The sequence below is a fragment of the Egretta garzetta genome, unplaced genomic scaffold (genome assembly GCF_000687185.1).
Source record: "Egretta garzetta isolate BGI_Z169 unplaced genomic scaffold, ASM68718v1 scaffold248, whole genome shotgun sequence".
Taxonomy (NCBI): Eukaryota; Metazoa; Chordata; class Aves; order Pelecaniformes; family Ardeidae; genus Egretta; species Egretta garzetta.
Genome location: NW_009260596.1, coordinates 3,160,947 through 3,185,312, shown reverse-complemented (window position 1 = coordinate 3,185,312; position 24,366 = coordinate 3,160,947).

The window sequence follows — 24,366 nt, the reverse complement described above, 5'->3', positions numbered from 1 at the left end:
CGGTGCGGGAGCGCGCAGCGGTGCGCGGCCCCCCCCGGCCGGTCGGTGCCCCCGCGGCATCCCAGCGCAGAGTCTGCTCCGTTCTGGAACCGGGAACCCTCGGGTATGTGCCGGGGTGCAGGCTGTCGCGCAGCCTTCGGGAAGGCGTCGGTGGGCAGGGTGTTCGCCGCTAGCGCGCCCGCGGGAGTACCTGAAGCGGAGCCCGAGTGTTTGCTTAAAACCCGAGCGAGCCCTGTTCCCTTCGGTGTGTAAGTCTCGGGGCAGAGAAACCGGAATGTGCTCCTGTGTGCAGGGCTACGGATCTGCTCGTGGGGGGGTTTCTTACCGGTTAACGGGCTTCTGATTGTCTGGGGTCATTTTTGGAAGAATGCAAATCCAAGCAAATATCTATGCTGACCATATATAGAAGTAGTCACAGGCAGAAGAACTGTTAACTTCAGTATTGCTGACACACGTTGAGAAACTTCAAAAAAAAAAAAAAAAAAGGAAACAAAAGCCGGGATATGTCCTGAGGATGTTTTTGCCCAAGCAATATATTTTTCTGTGTTTACACCCTACGTTAACTAAAATGTTCCTGCTTATTTATTTATTTACATGCCTACGCACCTCAAAGCCAGTGAATCATACATATTGATTTTACTTCATCTGTTTCTGTGCATTTAATCTGACAGCATTTGGTTTGCTTACTTGTTTTGGACTGGGACTGCAGTAGACAATGCTGCTTTTTCCAGAATGGAAGCCCGGTTTGGTGGCTTTCCTCATTATGGAAGCAAGCTGGTTACTTGTACGGGAGCTGTTCTCCATGGCATGGAAGAAGCATTGCAGGGTTTTCTGATGTTGTGTGTCCTAAAGAGTTTCCATGTTTTGCTCTCTCTTTTTTTTTTTTTCTTTATTTTTTAATAGTTCTGCTGTTACCAGAAGCTTTTACATGTATGTTATTGCCCTGTAGAGCAACATGAAGATTTTATTTTCTAGTGCTGAATCTCATTTGAAGTCATGTGTTTTTACTTCGGTGCTGTGTGCATATTAATAAGGTAACTTCAGCTTTAGGGAAGAAGAATGGGTTGACTTAACTGAAAAACTGAAAACCATTCTCTTGGACTATTTTGGACGTAGCAGTTTTGCTGGATTTTAGTAGCAAAGCAATGAAATACTCCAGGGATAATCCAATATGAAATTCACCTGACTTGCTGCCAGCTATATCAAAACAGGTTGCAAGTTTTCTTCTTTTTTTCTACTAGCTGCACTCTGCCACCAAACCCAGTAATTCAGTTTTGTATTCTTTCACGTTTCCTTAAAAAGAAATAGAACCTAATTTATTACAGAAACTGTTGGGAGGTTCAAATTCATGTCATTTTAAAGCAGAAATAGTAACTTTCTGGAGGGAGCCGATTGCATGCTTTATATCCTGTATCTGTATACTGCCAAGTGTAATCCATTTTTATTTCTGTTATTGAAAGGAACTTAAATTCCATCTTACTTGTAGTAATATAGTCTTCATCCAACAACTTATCAATGTATTTTAAAGTAGCAGTCTCAGAAGTAGGTTTTCATGGTGAAAACCAACCGTGACCATATGAAACATCACAAGCACAGTGCTCAATGTCTTAAATTACAGTTCTAAGTATTAGTGTTAAGGATTAAAATGTCTTGATTGAATTGTAAGATGGTCTAAAAAAATTGTCACACTGAATGATGCTCTTCATTCTAAAGCTATATTTTCTACTTCAAAACTATCCGACCTCCCTTTCTTGCATTAGTTTTTGGATTTTTGTCTTAGGGCTATGAATATTTTCAGGACCAGATCCTGAAATGCTAAAGAAAAATCTTGTGATGACTAAGGTGGAAATTTCTCCCGCGTAAATACTACAACTTTATGGTTCTTGCGTTCATACGTTCCTTCCTGCCTCAGTCTTGATTTTAGCAGATAGCCTAACTGCATACTTTTTGTGCTGGCAATGACTGTACTTGCACAGTGTTATGTGACTTGAAAAGGAGGGGGAAGGAGTGCTTGACATTAGAAGAAAGGTTGAAGTGACCTGTATGACCTTAATTAATTTTGTCCATTACCACATTATGCCTTGTTTGCCATTAAGAAGAGGTTGCACTCTGAGCAGATGTGGTGCTGAGGATGAGACAAAGTATCTGGGAGGTATGTGAAGGCAATTAAAGCTCTGCTTAGTGCATGTAAATGCATGGCTGCTGAGTTTAGTACATAACACGATAGAACAGTTTACTAATCTTATGAGTATCCCTTACTCTAGTGGCAGCTTTTTGTTTAACGAAGACATATAATTAGGCTTTAAAATAAGGAGCAGTATGGATGAGAATATGTGGAGGAGGATATGCAGTGCCGCTCTGTCAGTATCCTCAGCTATATTTAAGTACCTTAGTTTGTGAACATGTAAAAAATGCTTAAATGGATCTGTGAGTTTGGAATGAAAGGAATGAGCGTGGTAATTCCAAAAGTAGTCTGCTTTGCAAATTCATTCAACAGTAGTGCTACATCTTTCATGACTTCATTCTATGTCTTTCTTCAGTAGAAGAACATCAGTTCTGCTAGACTGCACAGCTGCTGTAACACGTGAAGCTCTGTCAGTTGGAGATGCTGGGAGTACACATATCAACTACACCTCTAGGCACACCAGCGGTGCCTCTCGGTCCATGCAACAAAGAGTGATGTAGAATATCCACTTGGGGTGTGTTCCTGGTGGTGTTGAGGTGCAGAACAGAATAAATGAATTCAATATAAGCCTGGTGTGTGATATTTAGATCGGGACTTCACACTCAGGAGTTGTTTGTGCCTTATTTTTGTTTTAAGAGAAGGTAAGAGCATGCTGCAACACTTTCTACTCCTCGTGCCTTGGTTGAGTGCCAACGGAATGCAACTTTCTGTGTGCAAGCCTGGCTAGGAGATTCAGTGAGGGCAAGGAAAAGCTGTTCTGAATATATAAATTGTCAAAATTACTGTGTGTTAAAATAGGAGAGGATGGAAGATCAACGCTTTCAACTATTCTGAGTATGTGGTTTCATGGTGGAGGCATCAATTAGTGTAAAGGAAGGTAGGTTTAAGTGAAGGTCTTCATTAAATGTTTACAAACTCAAGGCAAGGTCTTTTCTATGCTTAGAAGATTTTTTGAAAAAGAAAACCAAAACATGAAATTCATATTACCAATGATAAATACTCAGTTGCTGAAATGAGAGCTGGAGGGAGTTTAATACTTCCATAAATTAATCTTGATGGAGATAGTTACAGAGAAATATTTAATAATACAGCTACAGTATGGATTATGGGAAAATGTTTTCCTGGATATGATTTGAAAACGCAGCCACTTGTCAATGCCATTACCTTTCCTCTTCTGTTTTCTCTGCTTTTGTTCTAAAGTTGGAGTAAACAAACCCCTGTTTCATTTAGAAAAGTTTCCTACAAGCAAATTCAGAGTCTTGTTCATTTAGCCAGATGCAATACAGCAGTGTAGCCACAGTATTGCAGAGCTCTCTGCAGAGACCAACCATCTGATAATTTGCGTGGTCTCTGTGAAGAGCATTACACCTGGTACTGATCTCCAGCAGTTTGTTGTGGCTGCTCTGCTAGTCTGTAGCAAGTTCTTGTCAGGGTAGTGAATGTGGTTGAGCAATTCAGGATTGTCCAGTTACATTCAACAGTTGATGGAATTATGCTAGATAATGACTATTTTTGATTTTTTTTTTTTTCTCCCCCCCCGGAATGAAGGCAGCATGGTGACATGTAAGGATGATCACCTGGTTATGTGTATAGGTGATGATAATCTGTCCTTCTGCATTCCAGCTGTATCCCCATAGAAAAGCATTAATTATGACATGCAAAAGCTTCTAATACAAAAAGTCAGAGGCTTCCTCTTATTTATAAATTCATAGAGGATTAAGAAATTTGGGGGGGGATGGGATTAAAAAAAATGCTTGGAATTTCTATTACATGCCTCTATTGATGTGCCTCACTTCTGTTAAAGAAAATTATCTCATCTCAGTGCCTGTGGTTGGCTAAGATGTTTTGTGCAATGTTGTTTGCCTGCTTAGCTCTGGCTGTATTTGTCTGCCTTATCTGACAGCATTAGGTGTACTGGAGCCAGATGCTGAGGGCTCTACATGGGTCTTAGAGCTCCACGTGAGACATAAAGGGACCTTTTTCCTGGTCAAGTCTACATAGTTGTGACAACAAGCATTGTCCTGCAGCCTCCTTACTCTTGGCTGTCTTTCTCCTAAGCAGGAGAAGGCCCCTCCAGCATCTAGGATTAATGGTTTTCAAGAAATCTTCCCAACATTCCTGCATGAAGGTCTTGGCTATCATCTGTGGCATCTAAAGGAAAGAACACTGACAATCTTGAAGGGAAAATAGTGCTATATATCATCCACAAGGATTTATAAAATAGCTCTGAGGGGCAAACTGCCACTAGCCTACAACTCCATAATTTCATTGTGAAATAAGTAGATTTGACATCAGTGTTTATGTGGGTTTCTGGTAGCAGAAAATACATTATTAAGGCAGTCAAATAATACTTTTTAAAAAATCTTACTAAATACATACCAAAGATGCAGAGCATTTCACTTCCTTTAGCCGTGCATTGTAAGCAGTTATATAGAGCCACACTATTCTTCATAGGGTTGGACTAGCAAGTCAGGCCTAAAAAACCAATGACAATTCTCTTTAAAACCTTAAATACCTCGTAGAAGATATTGGGCTGCAACAAAACCAAATAATTTGGTGAGATAATAGCAGTCTTAGTGTAGAATATTAATTACTTCTTTTGGTTTGATACAACCTGGAAAACATTTATTGGCTTCATGGCTGTTACTCAGGAATGAGAGCGAGCAGGTCATTATCTTGAAGCAATATTCTTGTGTTCGCTACAAATGCAAAAAAAAAGGTCTCTGCAAAACACTGGAAGAACAGTGTCAAATCTGTAGAGAAAAGTATTGAATTACCCTTCCTTATACTAATGTAGAGGAGCTTGTCCCTCAGGGTGCCCTTATATATGAAAGCAGACGCATCCCTGTGCGTTTGTAGGACATCCTGAAGCACCAGGGGCTTCTTGGGGTATGATGGCAGCAACGTTCATGCTGAACATTCTGAAGCATGAAATACCCATTATACGTATAGAATTTGATGACATGAAAGGCTTGGATTTATAGCTACAAGCTCTGTATTGGTCACCTCTGCAAGATCGTGCTGCTTTTTTTGGCTAGAAGCCTTTTAGCACTCTCCCATGTTTCTCTAGTAAAAATTAATAGTACTAATTGCCACTTGTTTTATCATTAATTTCTGAATCAACATGAAGTATTGCTATAGCAACAAATCCTTTCGAACTTCACTGCAGACAATTAGTAGGAGAATTCAATCTCAATATGTAACAATCACAATAGTAAGAATATTTAAAGGATTAAGGAACTTTCTTTTAAAAAGGAGGAGAGTAATGCAGACATTCAAAACTGTCATGGAAGAACAGAATTTGAAAATTTTTAGAATTATCTTTTTATTAATCATCTCCAATTGCTGTACAAAGGTACTTGCATCTAACAAAATAATTACAGCACACTTTGTCTCCTCGGAGATAAAATACATCACCCTTTGGAATACTCTGCAGATTTTTATCTCTGATAATGATGTTTCACCATAAACTGCTGCATCTTCTCTCAAAAGATGGCTGTTCTTCATCCCTGGCGGTGGATGTGTGGGAAAATCCCAAGTAGGTTTCAGGACTAGCTGGACATCAAACAATCCAAATTTATGAAGTCAGAACTAGATAGTGCATTATCTCTACTTTTTCGCCAGCTGAAGCATCCTTCTCTCTTTCATTGAAATGGATTGCTGTTTGCATTTTACCTTGTCATCTCTCTAGATAAGTCAGACAAGGGAATTTACACACACATCCCGCCACACCCCCCAGGTGGCATAAGGGGTGTGGAAGTGCCAAATACCTGAGGAACAGTGGAATAAAATGTATCTGTCTCGGACTGCGAGTCTGTGATTGGTATTATTGTCTGTGATAGATTTTGAGATAGTGAAAGCTTATAAATTTTTAGGGGGAGCTAAGTTTCTGAGGATGTTGATTGTAGTGGAAGAAGGCTGTGTGAGAAGGGAGCATAAAGGCAGGTGAATGGTAAGAACAAGAAAACTGTACATAAAGGAAATTAAGAAGATAGTCAAAGAAGAAGTAGTGCTTGTAGGAGGGAAGTCTGAAGGGAGTATCCCAGGAGCCTGTGACTGCTGCATATATACAGGACAGACAAAAGAAGAAGGGGGACGGTAAAAGACCCAGAAAAATGGAACAACCTGACTCCAGGTGCTGAGGGAAGAACGTGCCTGTGGCAGAGATCCTGGGAAGGATGTGGCAGGTGCCTGGGGAGGAAGGGTTGCTGTGTGGACTCCTGCTTCACCTCATGCAGTGGGTGGCTTCTTCATAAAATAGTGCTTCACTGGATGTCATGGCTGGCTCATCTGTATATTATTAAAGCATGTTTCCTTGTATGTAGAGCCCCCGCCACACACCAGACCTTCTCTGGTTCCCTTGGCCAGGCTGTTAACCTTGCAAGTAATAATTGGTAGAAGGCAAACTTTGAAAATGCAGCTGCATGCAAGGCCAGCTTTCTCTTGTCAGAACACCTCTTCTTGGAGAGCCCTCTGGAGCCCTTTGCATAATGTCAAAGGTACCATTTTCAAGCAGTCAGATCTTGGAATCTCTCTTCAAGATTTATCTCTTGGTTGTTCCTTTTATTAGCATAGTGATGTAGCTTTGTTAACTGGGACATCTTAAAAAAATTCTGTAATAAAAGCTGAAGGAGCATTACAAAAGCCTATAGTGAAGAAATGCTGAGTGTGTTTTACTTCCAGGATTCTTGGAAGACAAATGATCCCTGGAAAATTTATGTGTGTAAATGCCTTTCTAAAATACCTGTTGCAGAAAGCATCTCCCAATAAATAGAGAATGAACAAAGTCACTTTAACAAAGTGTCTCTTAAGGAGGACTAAGAAAAAAAATAAAAAAGAATTGGAGTCCCAACTTGGCTCTGGAGCTGCTGAGATAAATCTACTGAAGAGGCTTGGTGGAGGATAGAGTTGTTTATTTCAAATTTCTTTCTTTGTATTCTTTTTCTACTTATTGTTTTGTATACAATTATCTTGGGTTTCCTGTGGAAAGAGGTGGAAATGTTCACTCTTAAGAGAAAGGACATACTTTTTCTGTCTTCCAGAGAAAATCTATCTGGATGCAGCATAAAAAAGCTAACAAAGAATGACTTTAGAACTAAAGCTGTTGAAAGAAAGGAAAAGGTCTGCATTGAAGCAGGAAGTTGAGTGGGCTAACCCTTCAACTGTGAGTGGAAGAGAAGCTTACAGGACTACAACTCTAGGGGTAAAGGGCTGTGCTGTAGAAAATAGTTACTAAAAATAATGCTGTAAAATGCAAAGGGAACTAATATAAATAGAAAAGCAATGAGAATAATTTGTAGTTTCATTTCTGGAAACTGCAGTTCTGTAGTTACTGGCTAGTGGTGATTTGGTAGGCAGATGTATTGGTTCTCCTTTTCCTTGGTCTTAAACTGCAGTGTGATAAGGGAATATATCAACCAAACTGAAGACAGTGTTTGACTTTCCTGTTGATAGTCATAGTTGTGTGCCTCAAATTGTTAGACATGTCATGCATGCAGTTTTCACTGAAAAAGCATAATGCCTACTAAGACTTCCAAATAAAAATATGAGTGACTATTACTTTTCTTGCTGTTCCATATCTCCATTCAAAAAAATTTGATTGTTTTGTGAAAGCAAGTACATGGAAGGTGCAGATACTTGTGAGGATGGACTGTAATTTTCAGAAGAAGCAGACAGTCTTTATACTGTTCGCTACTGAGTAATTTTCATTCTCACTCAACTCAACAAAAGCTGTGTTTGTTTGCCAAAGGGAATGCTAAAGAGGCAAAAATGTGCAAGCAAGGTTGAAAAAAAAAAAGTTTATAAAAATAGCAGTAGGGTTGTTCATCCTTGAAAAATGGTAGGAGATTAAAGAAAAAGCAAAGTGGGATTAACACATAGAAACCTTTCAGTTAGTCTTTAAAGACTGCCTGAGACATGATCACTTTCTGCTGCAGTCTGTCTAGAAATTTTCTGATTTTCTTCCACAATTATGTTAGCTTGAATGTTTCCAGCTTGAGCTGGATCTCATGGATAGAACTTAAACAAAGTTACAAATTTTATGACTTTGGACACAAACCTGTTGTGACTTTCTTTGGTGTCCAAAGTCTTTGGGAACTGATGAGGGTTTTTGTGCTGATATAAAAGTTTTAGATTCATACTCAGTGATCAGAGATATTGGAAGTTTATTTTACTGGTAAAAAATTCATTAAAGCATTCATTCGAATCTGATTTTCATTACTATGATTCTGAAGATCATATTTTATATGAGCTGTTTCTCGTAAGCCCAACCCAAGTGATCCATTGTTAAAAACACATTTTTACAAGCTGCGAAGAAGAGAATTTTAAAGCTATTTACCTTTTCATCCAGATTTGGGGAAGAAAAAATGTCATTTGTCATATTTACTCTGCATTCACTGTGATGTATTGCCATCTGTGAATAAAATACTGGAGCTGAATAGATAGCATGATTCTTACTAATGTATATTAGTTTGCCTCCCCGTCTCCTCCCCAAATAACAATGTTAAATTGTAAAATGAAAATCATGATTCTGGAAAGACTTTCTCTTCAGGAATGCTAAGCAAGCATGGATTTAGTTTTATAGGTTTGTACTACATGCCTTCTTGAATTAGGTTGAAAAAACCCAATAGCTGTAGGACTCTCGGCCACTCATTTAAGTAAGTGTGTGTTGAGTCCATCATCCAGAAATGTGGTTCAGCAAAAAGTTACTTGGAGTGAAGAACTTTTGTGCAGCATTACATGCTGAAGCTTTTCAGGGCACTTGTGAGCAAATCTGCTGCTGAAGTAAGTTGTCAGGAGCAGCTCTTTGAATTATGGGTACGGTAAAATCAAGTTTTAAATGCCTGAAACAGAAGAATGAGGATTATGCAACTCTTGTGCGCTGACAACAATGATCAGATCTGTTAAGATCCAGGATATAGCTGAAGGTGTTGAGGCCTAAAAAAGCAGATAAGATCTCAACTGAACTTCGTCTGAAAGAAAATACACAAAACCCACACCTCACTTACTTTATTTCGCACACATACACAATTCTAACTTGTTCTTGTATTTGCAAGTTAAGAAAATGGAGGTTCAAAGATAAATGTGATCAAACTCGATTGTTTCCAAGAAAAAAACCTGATTTTTTGCAAGAAGAAAATATTGAAATTGAAACAATTTTTAACGTACTGATTACCTTTTAATGTAGCTGAATGTCTAATATCTATCAACCTGCCAATATTAATATGCAGAGGTCTTACCCTTGTTATATCAGTTTGAAACTTCCTATGGTACAGTGAGTCATATGGGTGACCAGTATCTTTCTCTGGGTCAGATCCCATCAACTTATTTCATGTTGGTTGGTTGGTTTGTTTCTGGGAATAATACATGCATCTTACAACAGCTGTATAGTTTTGCTTTTGCTTCTCTTCAATTTCATTGTAGTTACTGTTTTTATTGCTGTTACGGAGAGCAAAGGTTCATTGGAAAAAAAAAAAAAACCACCAAAACCAAAAGCTCATCCTTCTGTTTTTATAAGGTGGGAACATTTTCTTAATATGGCTTATGTAATGGGATGGGTAAGAATTTATTTGCATTCTGTATTGATTTATGTGATGAAGAACAGTTGATTACTGAGAACGCTTGTGTTGTAGCCTTTTGTGGTTGCGTGGCTTGCATGACTTTGATCCTGCTTTCTGTACTGTAGTTGGAATCAGGAGTTGCAATGTTGTAAGGAGAGTGTTTCTGAATCTTAATGTTGGACATACCAAAAACCTGATTTTCAAGAGAATTCTTTTCAATTACTTAGAATTTTTTCATGTTTTTGAAACTGTGGTGGTGTTTGTTTTTTTGCTTTAGCGGCTATTTTCCTTCATTATACATTTATTTTTTCCAGTATTAAAAATAACTTTTGATGGCCTTTCTCTGAGGTTTTCAACTGGTAATGCTGCTGCTCCTGATCTCAGTGTAAACAAATGCAAGGCTTTGTGGATTCATTGGCAACTGGGTCGAAATGACAATATTTAATTTAATTTCTGCATGGATTGTGGAAAGCCTTGTACCTAAGTCATGGCCAGTTACAGGTTAGTATGAGCAGTTCAGGGAATGCAAGATAGTTACCATACAGTTTTTGACAAAAAGAAATATTTCTGTAAGAAACTTGAGAGTTCTGGTGGTTAAGATGGTAAGTTATGCTTGGGCCTGAACATGTGTACTAGAAAACTTTAGTGCTGACACCTGTGCCCCCTTCTCCCCAAACTCTGATGCCAGGTGTATTGGATTATTGATGATTAAGAGCAATAAACAGATGCAGAAAAGCTTCACTCTTCATGCTGGGCTAGCTCATGAAGAAGGTTAAACCTAAAAGGTAAAACAGTAAGAGGGAGCACATTAGAAATGTTCATAAATATGATGGGTTTATGTATACACCATCTGGCTGTGTGTTTCTATATTTCTTAAAGATGTGGGGTGACACCTAGCACAATTAAGCTAAAGGCTATGGTTTTTCATTTTGTATTTGGACAAATGGAGATTTCACTTCATCCTGTATTTCGCTTTCCTTTTCTTTCCTTTTTTTTTAAGCTTGAACAATGAAAAGTATAGGTTTTTTCTGCTCAGTTTTACTTGTGTATTTTCTTTATAACGCTTGTTTGAGGTTTTCTACCAAAGATATTACCCTCTCCTAGTTAAAATGAAACAGCAATGTGAATTCTGGAAATAAGTGGCTAGTTGGTCTTGTTTTGGCCAACAACATGTGTGGAGTGTACGTGTGCAAAAGATACTTCAAGGCCTGTCGTAATCAACTTAAGCAAAATAAATTGAAATAAATATCCCAAACTATTTGCAGCAGTTAAATTATATTAACTTAAATGAGATTAAAGCTATAATATGTGTAGCTATTTTCATTCTTACTGTGATCCTAGTTCAGAGTAACAACCAGGCCAGAACCCTTTGTTTGAGGATTACTATTTCCCTTCTGAATTTCTAGTCTCCTCTTTTTTTTTTTTCTCTCCTCTACTGGTTAGCTTTATAATTTTTCCAAATATTCTTGTTTTTATGTTATTTACAAATTTGGTTCTGATGCAGTGATCCGTATGTATATTAAGATTTGTAGTTGTGAGAATCATGGAACTGGAACAAATATTCTAAATAGTTAATTAAGCACAGAATCATAATAGACGTTGGTATCCACAGCCTCAGGTAGGAATTTTTGGTTTTGATTGTGCTTGTTAACAGATATCAATTGTGGAAAACACGTGAATTATTGGGGAAACTTGAGTGAAATGGCACACATGGAGTAGAGTTGAAGTTCTACAGATTAAACCATAATTGTATTTTGCTTGTGAAAATAAGAAAGTCATGTTCTGAATCAGCCTGTAAGAGTGAAAGGTCCTTGATATAGTATTGCTGTAATAGGAATAGGATTAATTATGGATTTATGACATTTTTGCATTTTATCTTTTAGCAAAATTCGAACAGAGAATGCTGACTGAAAGCTAAAAATATAGAGCAAAAAGATGAGCATCTAATGACTTTTATCATTTAAGCAGTTGTCAACAGCTTTAACTCAGTGTTGTAATGAGATTAATAGATTGCTAGACTGCACTGTTTAGTAGCAAGGCCTTACCTTGCTACTAAATCCTATCTGGTGTTAGTGAAATGTTATGTCCACTTGAACTGTTATCATGGATGTCACTGGCATATCATGTAAATATGTGAAAATGGCTTCAGCAGTAATGTAGTGCAGAATGCTTTAAAATGGATAAATGGCGGTATGTTAAAGCTTTGCACAGTCAGCTACATGTAGCAATACAGTTATTGAGTATTTGTTAATCAACTGAACTTTACCTAAATTCATGGTTATATAAAGCTGACTAAAATTTCTGATTTGGGCAAAGAAAATGTTATTAAAATATGAAGGTTATTCATGGGTCTGTACTGTCACCAGAAGATAGGCAGTTGAATGTGCGCAGTATGTTTGACCAAAAGGCTAGTTTTACTTCTGTAATTGCAAGTGTGGCGTGAAAACAGCTGCAGAAGTGATATATTGCAACACTTTATCCCAAAGAGCTTATTGTAGAGAAATGTGGCCTAGCATTCAGGGTGGGTATGAGTTAGGTATGTCCCATTAGCTCATGTTTACTTATGTCAATTTGTAGCTCCTCTAAAGCAGTCTTCAGCTTTGCACAGAACACCTACTATGTGCACTCTGCCAGCCCTGAGAATTTTAAATACGTGTAGCTGAAGCCTTTTAGGCCTCTTGGCTTGGGGGGGGGAATAATATAAAAAGGCAGTATATAGACAGACTGTGTACCAGTTGCTTTGTTTTCCTTTTGCACACCCTTGGTGTCCTATGCTTCTGTGTTCCTTCTATATTGTTTGTTGGTCTTTCTGAGATGAAAGTTACTGAAAACATCAGCTGAGTGTTGCAGTTTCCACATTGGCAAAAGAAATGCATGAGTATTGAGTTGTGAATTCCCATGTTCATATTTAGAAGATTTGACTGCTAATCCTATATTTCAGGAGTTCCTTGAAATTGTTGTAATGAGAGTTGAGCTTAAATGCACAAAACTTCATATGCTACATAGCAACTTTATTACAGAACAACTTCAATACAGCAAGCTGAGAGAAGTAACACTGGACTGAGGAACTTGTTTACTCTTCTGAGAAAGCTTGTAAAGATCAACTAGCTATGGTCAAGGGAACTTACCTGACTTTTCAGGCATGACCGAAGGATCTCTGTTGTTCCATAACAGCTATCTTACCACCTCAGAAAACTTTTGAACTCTTTAGCTTAGACAGCAGATAGATGCAATACTGTCTAATTTTCACTGAGTTAGTGCTATGGGGTTTCCCTTTGCCGTTTCTATTAATCCGCTCTGTTTAGTTAAAATTCAGAAAAAGGAGTTGAGGACAGTTATCTGACTGCAGAGACAGACTGGCCACCCAGGAGAGTTTAAAGGTTTATAATGGCAATGGGGAAGAGTCGGGGAAGTTTGTTTCTGTCATTTCTGGATTTGAAGTGGTGGTGCTTTGAAAGTTCGGCATTACTATTATGCCTTGAAAATCTAGATAGATATTTTCAGTTTTCACAAGATGGCAGAAGTTGTCTGATAGTGAGGGACTGGGAGCCTGCAGGCAATGGCAGATATTAGGTAATGGGAAGTGGTGTTGAAATCATTCGCTAGCATGTATTTCTGATTTGTACATGTGTAAGCGTTCATGCAGGTACCTCTTGGTGAGGGAGAAATATCAAGATTTGGCTCCTGGAAATCTTAAAAACTTAACATGATTCCATCATGGTAGGATGCAGCTGTATCTCAATAAGCTTGTGACCTTGTAAGCTGCTGGTTACTAATGAATCATTTATGCAAAGGGTTTTGGTTTTTGCTCTCCTGTGGCAGTTAATTCCATGGGTCCTTGACCACGAGGTAGGTCAAGTGATGATGTTTTTTCCGGGTGTTTAGCTAGAGGAGGTAGTTTGGAATTGGGTTTCCAGTTTCCCAGCCATCTGTTAAAGCTTTTTTTCTTGAAACTGTTATTTCTGAGGCTGCAGTGTATTTCTGACTCAACTGTAAGGCTGCAGTGGTCAAAGAGTTCCCCAAGCCAGGTTGCTGAAAAATCCTTCAATGACAAATTTGTCAGTATTGCTGTGTGTCAGTATAGCACGGGTTTCACCATTAATGTGAACTGCAGTCAGTACCATAAGTATGTCACAGGAGAGAAGTGAATTCTGTATGTTGGAGAAAAAAATGAGTGAGTATGGGTGACTGTGGACTAAAGCATTTGGAAGCTCTTGTACAGGGGAAGGAAGCAGAATTAGGGTTGATATTGGAAGAGAATAGACTTTCTTTATACAAAGCCATGGTATTTTAAATCGCCTAACAGATCAGAAGTGAAATGTTTTCTCCCTTACAGTCAGGGATAGCACATTAGCAGGCAGTTTTCTAGCTCATGTTGATCATAGTGACAGGGCAGTTTTGAATTGGGTAGATTTGCCAGCACTCTTCTGCCCGATAGTTGTTGCCATAATCAGGGTGGAAAGAATTCCTCCGTATGCTCACACAAATTGAGTCCATTTTTTTTGTCTGTTTATGAGTCTGCTCTCTGCAAAAGGGATTCCTGTGCTCTGCCTCAGTTGCAGACCACTTCGCTACCACAAGTGCAGTAGTCTGGCAAGCTAGCAGAAAGGGCGAGAACATGGACAGCGATTGCCAGACCATCAGAGTCCATTAATTTTACTTTAATTATACTTCTGCCTATGATTAATACAGGTCATTGCTTTCCTGGTCACATTGTAGATCATGCTGAATATTGTACAATGACAAGTATGACTCCTTTGAGTCATTTTGACTCTGTGGCTTAAACAGTCATTGTTTAAACAGGGTAAGGAAACTGTTTATTTTGGAAATATTTCCAAGAAGTCCTAATCCCCTTTTGAGGTAAGTGGAAAGGTTTCTTCTATGAGATTACTTATAACTGTAGCAAACAGTCAGGTTGAACACTGAAAAGGAAACAAAAAAGATAATTTAAGAGCTGTTCTGGTTTCTCAGCATATGAAGTGACAAAATTTCTTTGGATTGGGTAAATTTGCTCTTTAGCCCAAGGGATGGGTGAAGTGTCTTTGCAGGTCAAGAGATGAGTTGATCAGGCAAAAAATGTGTTCTCAGGAGAAGACTTTGGATCAGGAGTGCTTAGAAGCAGCCTAGCTCAATGCCTGCACATCCACAAAACTCATCACTGTGGTAGAAGCATCACTGGGTGGAGGGAAATCATTAGCTTAGGATAAATCCTTCATTCGCCATACAAGGTACTGTCACATGCTTTGTTCTAAGGAGTTTTGAATGTTGTTGTGGCCATTTCCCTGGAGACTGCCCCCAACATCCAGCTCCTCTGGTTTGCATTGCTTGCAGGTCATGGAACCAGCTAGCATCCACCTGAGCAAGAACTGCAGCCTTGCTGTCACATCCCTCTTCCTTCCTTAGCAAGCATCCCTCTTACTGTCCTAATTGCAAGTCAGATGTTTTCTTTCCCATATGTTTCATTTCACATGGTATAGCTTCAATGGGAGGGTCTAGTGTCTGTGTCTCATGAAGGGAAGAGTTGCATGTGAGTGACTTGGGAGATGGCTGTCCTGTAGCTGTGCCCCCTGCTGTCACCACACAGGCCACTGAGCATCCCTCCAAGTGTCATGCCTTGTCCTGGGGTTTTCAGGGGAACTGAAGTTACCACTGCTTTGCTTGAAAATGTTTGACTATAAAATGCAGAAGTCCTGGAGCTACCTCAGGAGTAGCTGGGCTGTCTGCAGCAAGGGCAGGAGCACAGATAGGACTGACAGTGTCTGTGTACGTTATTCCTGTTCACCATTCAAAGCCTTTAGAAAAAGCCCTAATAAGGAAAACATTATAGTTTCAAACTTAAATGTGGTCTTGGGAAGTCAAAAATTTGTTTGAACCCACAGATTCAATTCCCCGCTGCCTTTGAGAGGATACTGTTCGGCCTGGGTGGCAATTGTAAACCCTATGCACAGGCTTTTCTTTCAATCCTAAGTTTGTATTTACATGCCTTTTCCTAGTTGGTTGGGTATAATGTATTTGTTTGACAGAAGATGATTCAGTTTGGTGTATATTTTGCCAGAAAAAAGTATCGAACAACAGTAGTTCAGGTTGAACCCCCCAAAATTAATTAAATCTGTTGGCTTCACAGTTTTATTTAAAAGACTAAAGATTTATAATTTTGAGTTTGTTTTGTGTTTATATCAGAAACAATGTGAGAGGATTAAAAGCTGAGTCACTTCAAAATATAAAGCAAATTTAATTCTTTGCTGACAAAATCACAGCAAAAAATGTTTAAAAAAACAAACAAAAAAACCCAACCCCAAACTCTTCCTATGTAATCCTAGTAGAGGTTTTATTCTTGGGAGTTGTTTGCTTACTGGAACCTTCTTTCAGGAGTAAGGACTAAATACATAAGTGGATGTAAGTACAGCTCTGCAGCCCCTACTTCTTGTTCCAGGATTGCAAGAGTCTAGCAGGAGCTTCTGTAAATGGTGACTGCTCTTCAGTTTTAATTACATGTAGACGTAGTATGTCTTCAGAAGCTCAAAATTCCCTTCTTGTCGTCATGTACAGTTATGTGAGAAGTTTTTTGCTCATAGGACCACATGATAGCTTTCTTGCAGTGATGAGCAAGTGGGAGTAGGAGGAAAAGAGCTCTTTTCACTGGGAGTCCTACGTAATTACATTTCAAAAGATGGAATGAGTCAAGGCTAAGTTTTCTGGGCATGTATTCATACTTATAGGTTAATATATGTACAGTAGTTGTATTTCTTAAATAATTTTCTTATTCTTTTTATGTGTTTGCAAGAATATGAAAATTGCATTCATTAATTTGTCAATAATTAATTTCTACCAGTAGGCAAAAAAGTAACAACAGAAAGCGCTCTCTGTTATAGCGAATTCTATATACAAAGTACTTGAATAATTTGACACAGAAGCTGTTCCGCTCTCTCATATACATATATTTTTCATTGCCTTGATAACTCAGGGAGTTTTGTTCTTGTGTGGAAATAAACAAAAATGTTCTGTCTTTGCTATTTTAAGCAACAAGTGGAAACTTTCATGGGTGAAACAAAGAGCTGAAATGTAAACTGAAACAGCTTTGAAGTTGAAGTTCAATTTTGGGGTTATAAACTGCTTTTGTAGGACTTCACTGTAGCTTCATTGCTTCTTTCAGATATGATACGAGTGTGATTGCAAAACGCTGTTAGCGTTTTGCTAACAGGAGGGGGTGAATGCATGTCTAAGGCTGAGAAGCTGGAAAGTGAACTCTTTCATTCAAAGTCTCTGTTGGCTTCTGTGGTGGGAAACAAATAATGAGAAAAGCACTTGTAAAAACTGTAACTGCCTACTGTGTTTTGTCTCATCTTCCCTTCACCTGCTTTTTGGTCTCTTCTAGATGCTTTGTACGTCTAGAATCTAGAAAAACTGTGGTCTCACCCACCAAACCTCTCTCTAGGTGCCGTTATGTTATAAACTTATCCTTTTGTTTATATTTCAGATTTTTGCAGGATGTTGGCTGTTGTCAAAATATAAATTGTAACTACTGGCATGCCTCATCTCAACTCCTATTTTTGAGTTGCATTTAACTGAAGATAAAGTGCCTGCAAGTGCACATCAGGTTTGGTATGCTGCTCTGCTGCAGAGATAACAGCCAACTAGAGAGACTAATCAGTGGTAGGAGAATAGTAAAACAGACATATGAGGCTCATGATGATCCCGATTTGTCACTTTGGATACTGAATAGCCTTTTTCTGGGGTGCTGGTGTAGATCTGTGAGAAATAAGTTAAACATCCTTTTGATCATCAGGTGCTTAACAGAGATGAATGAAATTGGAATCAATTCAAATGTTGTGTCCAGACTGTTCCCGGCAGCATGCTCAAGGAAAATATGTGCTGAATTCTTCCTCCATAAGAGCCAATATAAATTAATGAATTCACCTCTATAGAAACAGGGTCCAATTAAATTTATTATATTGGACTGAAATTTCTTCCTGATACCTGTATAAAAAACTGAAGAGGAAAAGCTAGTGGCTCTTACTATCCAGGTATGTGAGCTTTGTTAGTCCAGCTCCAACTACTTCAATCTTTCAGGTTTGCAGCATGTGCACAAGAACTGAGATGGAATGGTGGGTTGTTAAGGTGGTGTTTTTTGGGGTGGTTTTTTTTTGTGGGTTTTTTTTTTTTTTTGGTAGTTCTTAGCACCATGTTAAATTAGAGAAATGTTTATCTTTTCTAAAGTCGTATTTTTTACTGTGCTGTTTTGAACTCTAAAACCATGATGGCCTGCAAGGCGAGAATACCTGGATTAAAGCTCAGTTGATTTTGAGCCTAGGGCTACAGTATCAGTACTAGGGGAGCCTGAATCAAAACGTTCAATTTTTGGAAGATGCTCCCACTTCAAAATGGCTTGAATTTTCTGTGACATGGACTTTTTCTCTTTAATTCTCTTGTTTCTTCAAGTTCTATTTTAATTTATTACCATTTGGAAAAGTGAAAAGCTGCACTAGGTGAGCTAAAGATTTATCAGCTTAAATAATTTTTGTGAACAGTGGAATGATACATTTTGTCTCGCATAGCTGGTTTAAACAATGTTTATTATTAGTGGAAACCATTTTGAGTTGGAGAAATATGGAGTACTATGTAATCGGCACAATATACTTACTGTACAGAATGTGTTTCAAGAAATACTGACAAATGTGTTTTAATAATCCATTCTGATATCTACTTGAGAAATTGTTGATGCTATTATCATTGCAATGAGGTTTTCCTGTGAAACATGTGACATGGGTAATTCTGTGTTTCCATACCTCATTTTAGTTCCTGAACTGGGCTAAATTGTACTATAAGCATATTTATGCTAGTCTAGTAATACCCATGTTGATGAAATGGTAGCAGGCAAGAGGAACGCTGTTGCTGTCAGCAGACTGGGTATGGTTGAAGCATACCTCTTTCTGCTGCAGCTGAACCTTTTAAATGCTACAGGGGTCACCTCCTTCACTCCTGAAGCATAGCAGTCTCTGAGGCAATACATAGGAAATGTAAAAATCTACACGTGTGCCATATGACAGTTTGGGATAGGAGGTGATGCATTTAAACTGCAGGCATGATACAGTTGTCTAAAACGAAATTTTGCTGCTGGTTTAAGGTTAAAGCTCATCCCTATGAATGACATCAGATATCTGGTTACAAATGATCAAAGAAAGTGTAAGTCAAAGTTTACACCTCTGTAATGGTTCTTGCTAACAGGCTCATGGGGTTTTGGTGTGATACTGACACCCGTGGATGAAGATTTCCATAAAGATACCATTGCATGTACACTGCTCGGTTCTGTTCCACTTAAATACATACCTAGTGCAAACTGTGTTTTCTTGTTGCCCTACAAAGCATGTCTATGACATCTGAGAATTCGCCGCACCTTTTTGCATGCTGTGAAGTACCTAGCTTATTTTTACTGTACGATGTTTTGCATAATTATGCTTTATCAATGTATGAATTTGTTAAATGCTCTGGAGTGCTATAAAAGCATTCAAGCTTTCATATATCTTAAAAAAAAATGCTAGTTTTAAACAGCAGTTCACAGGTGAGATATTGTAAAGTTGGTGAGATACTTCTGTCCAGTTTATGTATGCTATTCTCTTTCTTCTTAAGGCTAGATGAAACTGGCTTTAGGCAGGTGGTATCATTTGTTAATATGCATGAGAAAAGAGCTTGAGATTTTTCTTCAACATTTCCTCACCATAGAATCATTTAGGTTGGGAAAGACCTTTAAGATCATCAAGTCCAACCTATACACATCTCTCTCTTGTTTTGTTACTGTATAATTACATTGATAGTTGTTTTACTAGCAAATAGATTTACTTGACATGGCTATGGTAGACTACTTCCTCCTTGGCTATGGTAGACTATTTTTATGTATTCTATTAAAAGCATAAACAACAGTTATACCACTTTCTCACATGTGCACACATCTATCTTAAAATAAATTGTTAGTGTATCTTACTCTTAATTTTCAATATTTTTTTTTTTAAAATGGTTAGTTTCAAGTTGCTTATTTCCTTAAAAATACAAATACCCACTAATAGAAAAGATTAATGTAACTTTTGAGAAATAGAATACAGTAAATTGAAAAGACAGATTTTTTTTTTATATTTTTGAAAAATATATCAGAAAAAATAACTTAGTATTTCTTTTTTAGAATTTTATGCTTTTAGGTTATTGGATTAGTTTCCTGTGAAATAATGAGTCATTATGCAAGTTTGATATTCATGGGAAGACTTGAAAATACTGAATAGAATCTAAGCCTTCAACTAAGACTGTGGCCAACATCTAGAACTATCTCTGAAGGCCCTTTTATCAAAAGATATATCAGGCTTGCTTGAAATTATGTTGAAATTTAGTGCTCCTAGAAGTCATTTTAAGGTGATACTTTTGATTTATGGATGACCTTTAAAAGATATATTTAGGAGGTGTTTAATTTATTGGCTAGAAGGGAAAGGAGATGTTTGTGGTTTCTGCTTCTTTCTTTAGTTCCTCCAGTTGTATTCATGGTCTAAAGTAAGTGTAGTCAACTTTTTGGTCTGAAATACTTCTTGGAATAAATGAAATTTGCAACTTTGAAATTTTGTAGAGGAAGAAATAGACATGTTTAATCAGGAAAAATTTAAATGAATGAGGTCAGTTTAGTTGAGATTGACATTTAAATCTCTGAGTAATTGTGGTATATCACAAGAGTTGCAGCTCTGCCTCCTGTACTGGCTTTTGTCTGTATAATGCATGGTAGTTGCTAGCATGCATTGTGTCCTGGCTTGTTCAGAAATTAAAGCAGATGCAAAGTAAAATGTCTCTGCCATTTTCTAAAAACTGCTTATTTTGCAAAAGTGAGTTCTTTATTTGGTTTCTAAATTCATCCTGGAGGTGAATTCAACTGTAACTAGTTCAATTAGTCCACTCTGTGCCTATGTAGAGTACTTAAGGCACACTAATGGAAAGTCTGAAAGATAAGGGGCTTAACTTTCAGCCTTGGGGGGTGTGTGTGCAGATCCCTACTCCTCCCCCGATGTATTTTAATGTTACCATTCCTTCAAATAATTCTGCTTTATGCCATTATTTTCAGTCCCTAGAGAAAGACTGTATGCAACAGAAAAAAAGAGCGTCTAGAATGCGGCTCAGACAGAATTCAGCAATCTCTGTCTAAAGAAACGTATACCTTGTTAAGTGGCAGAGGCTGCATATGTCTTGATACTCTAATATTTCCACCACTGTACAGGGAGAAGTGCATGGAAGGCTGTATACCCACCTCTACTAAGTGATTTGGGAAGGGAAGGATAAAAAACCCTAGGGTTGTCTGCAGTGCATGAGTGAGAACTGGAAGGAAAACAAAAGCATTAGGATGCTTTCTGACTGTTGGCCTTTCTCTGTAAATTGAAGGAGAGCATTTCTTCCCTTGAATCCTTCAGACTTACCAAAGCTTTAGGTGGTCCCAGTCACCCTTGAGATTTCTGGCTGCCCTGGTAATGGCTGAAAAAGAGCTGGCTGAGGCTGGAGCTGGGAAGTCAGCCCAGGTTGTGCAGCCAAGAAAGGAAGGAAGGTCATGCGAAGGGAAACCATGTGAGGAGCCAGAGGATCACATTGCCGGCTTGAGGAGGGAAGATCAATCCCCTGTAACAGCCTGAAATGCTGAAAGCTGTTCCTTTGCTGGGAGATACCTTGCCTGTACTGAAGGGGAGGCAGCAGAAGCAGTGTGACTTTTGCAGTCCATTAGCCCTCGTTGGGAAGGGAGAGAGCAGCTTCTGTTCCTTGCTTCCAGGACAGGTTATGCATTATTTCTAGTGAGCGCTAATACAAAATGCGTAAGCAGTCCCGGAAGCAAAGAATGGAAGTTGGGAATGTGCTCATTGCTTTACTGCACTAACTATGTTATCAATAAAGCGTGTGCTAAGTATATTAAGAATAGTCTGCCATCTCAAAAGTGGCTCTTCAAAAAGAAGCCTGGCTGTCTCTTCAGAGCTTACAATAATTTTTGTTAATGATCTAGAAACAAAGATGGAATAATTGACAATTATGCTGTCTACACATTTTATCAAAACAGTAAACAACTATGACAGTGAAATCAAAGGAGTTATACAGTTGAAACAGCCAGTTTCCAAAGTTGAGGAAGGCAGACTCTAGTCACAGGGCTGCGAATCACAGTCTGAAACACTTGGACGTTGAAAGGATGGGTAACTGAATTCAGGTCCCCTAGGTGGTGCTGTAGAAGAAAATGCTAGTGATATTTGTATATTCATTTTTTTAATATATCTGTATGAGAGACTATACAAATATCTATAGGAATTTATATACACACCGGTGTATATGTGTGTGTATATATATAAAAAAAACCAAAACCAACCAACTGGTGCAGATTGGTGAGGCTGGCCCTAGACAGCATACATACTCTTTTGATATTCGTATTGAAAGGAAGTGCTAGCGAAGGAGGGAGAAATGATTGAAGAGAACACATGGACAAGGATTTAGGAGAAATGCCTCTGAATAAAAAACTTCAGAGCTCAGTTTGCTAACCAAATCAAAGGTTGGAAGTTAACACAATAATAGTGCAGAGGAATTTTGAGGACAAAGCCAAGAATTAAAGCATTCTCCCTCTAGTGTTACAGACAGATGTAGGATGACTGAGAGTGAGGTCCAGATTTTAGCATCAGCAGGGACAAGTTACCAGAATCTGTGGAGATTCTCCAGTCCCCAGCACTCCTCATCATGTCTCCATGCTGTGCTGGCAGGTCTGCTCTGGCAAGCTAGCACTAGTAGGATTAAATACAGGAGAATAAGTGATTGAAATGAGATTTGTAACATACAGAAGATGAGGAAAAAAAAATCTTTGTATAAATATATAGTATTTTCTGGCCTTAAGTCTGATTAAATGTCCTTATACCTCAAAGGAACGTTCCTGTTGTTTTACAGTTGACTACTGTTGCAACAGGACAAAGGTTAATGATTTTGTACTAAAAGAGGGTAGATTCAGACTAGATGTAAGGAAGAAATTTTTTATGATGAAGGTGGTGAAACATTGGAAAAGGTTGCCCGGAGAGGTGGCAGATGCCTCATCCCTGGAAACATCCAAGACCAGGTTGGATGGGGCTCTGAGCAACCTGATCTCATTGAAGATGTCCGTGGTCACTCAGGGGGTTGGACTGGATGACCTCTAAAGGTCCCTTCCAACCCAAAGCATTCTATTATCCTATAATTACTTCATCTATACCAGAGTTGTATGATGGCCTTACTAACAGGGTGGGTTTGGTTAAAATGTAATTCAGTTGCATTGCATTTGGCATCTTCCCAAATCTGTGAGTGCCCTCCCTCCTGTTTTAACAAATTGTGTAGCAGAAATACCTCTCCATAATGTTGGATTTCATATCAAATAGTACTATAAAGGAAGACCTAATGAAGACCTTTGTCTAAACCCTTATTGCTACGGTTCAGAAGAATTGATGATAATGACACATTATCCTCAGTGTGCTAGTTGTTTTAGAGAACTCTAGGGGAATCATTCTTTCACCTTGCACTGATAATCAGAAGACATTCAATTTAAGGTTTCCTTCCAAGAAACTATGGTTAATTTGTATATTAATGCATAAGTAAGGATTCAAATTGTGCAAGGCTTAAATAATTTCTATTCACTTGAAGATTCAGTCAATAAAGACCCCCTGTGCTTTAAGACCACAAAAATATTTTAAAAATTTAATGAGATTTAAAGATGCTGATGTTTCTGTTGCTTCTGATATTACCCTAGAGGTAAACTACTTGCCTACAGAATCTTCCTATAATGTTAGTTATTAATGGTAGTTGTGGAGGGGTTTTGGTTGTTTTTCTTAGTTAAACTTCCCAAACCACTTCTGTTCCTTCTCCTCATGGCAACAACCCTACATGGGAACAGCAGACCAGAAGGAGGTCTGTCTTGGTCTGTACCCAGAAGCGATGCCTTTTTTCCCCCCTGCATGTGCACAAATGCTGCCAGGGACCCTGAGCAGCTGGAAATGGCCACTTCCTTACAATTTGTCTGATGAAGGAGGTGGAGTTCTTCATGAAGAAAACCTCTGTTTACCTTCATCAGTTCCCATTCAGCATCTCTGAATAGGTGGGTGTCCTCTAGACAGTTGAAAAGAAAATGTCAAAATGCAGCTGTCTGTCAGCTTTGTCTCCATTATATCATTCAAGTAACTTTTTAAAAATAAGGAATCAAAAATTAATTCAAGTAAAATTAATTCAGTAGCTGTTTTGAATATGTTAGTACAATAGAAATCCTGTTACGCTAAAAGAAAGAAGATTGAGGTTGTTATCTTTCAGCACTGATGCCACTGCAATATTGTTAGTACCTTTCATTTTATACTCTTCTTCCCTGGGGAAGGAAGAAAGATAAAGGGAAGGTAAGGCTTGTGTGCCGGTGTGCACCTCACGGTTTGTTCTGTCGCTATACTAGTAAAATCTGCTTTTTTCCTTTTTTTTTTTTCATTTCTTTGTGTCCAGGAAGCAGTGTTGTATATTTATTGAAAGCAGACTTCCATAGTAGTTGAAATTTATAATTCTTTTTCTCTTCTACCTTACACGGAGTGCATTTCCTGAGGTCAGTACATGTGTGTGGATGAAGAACTT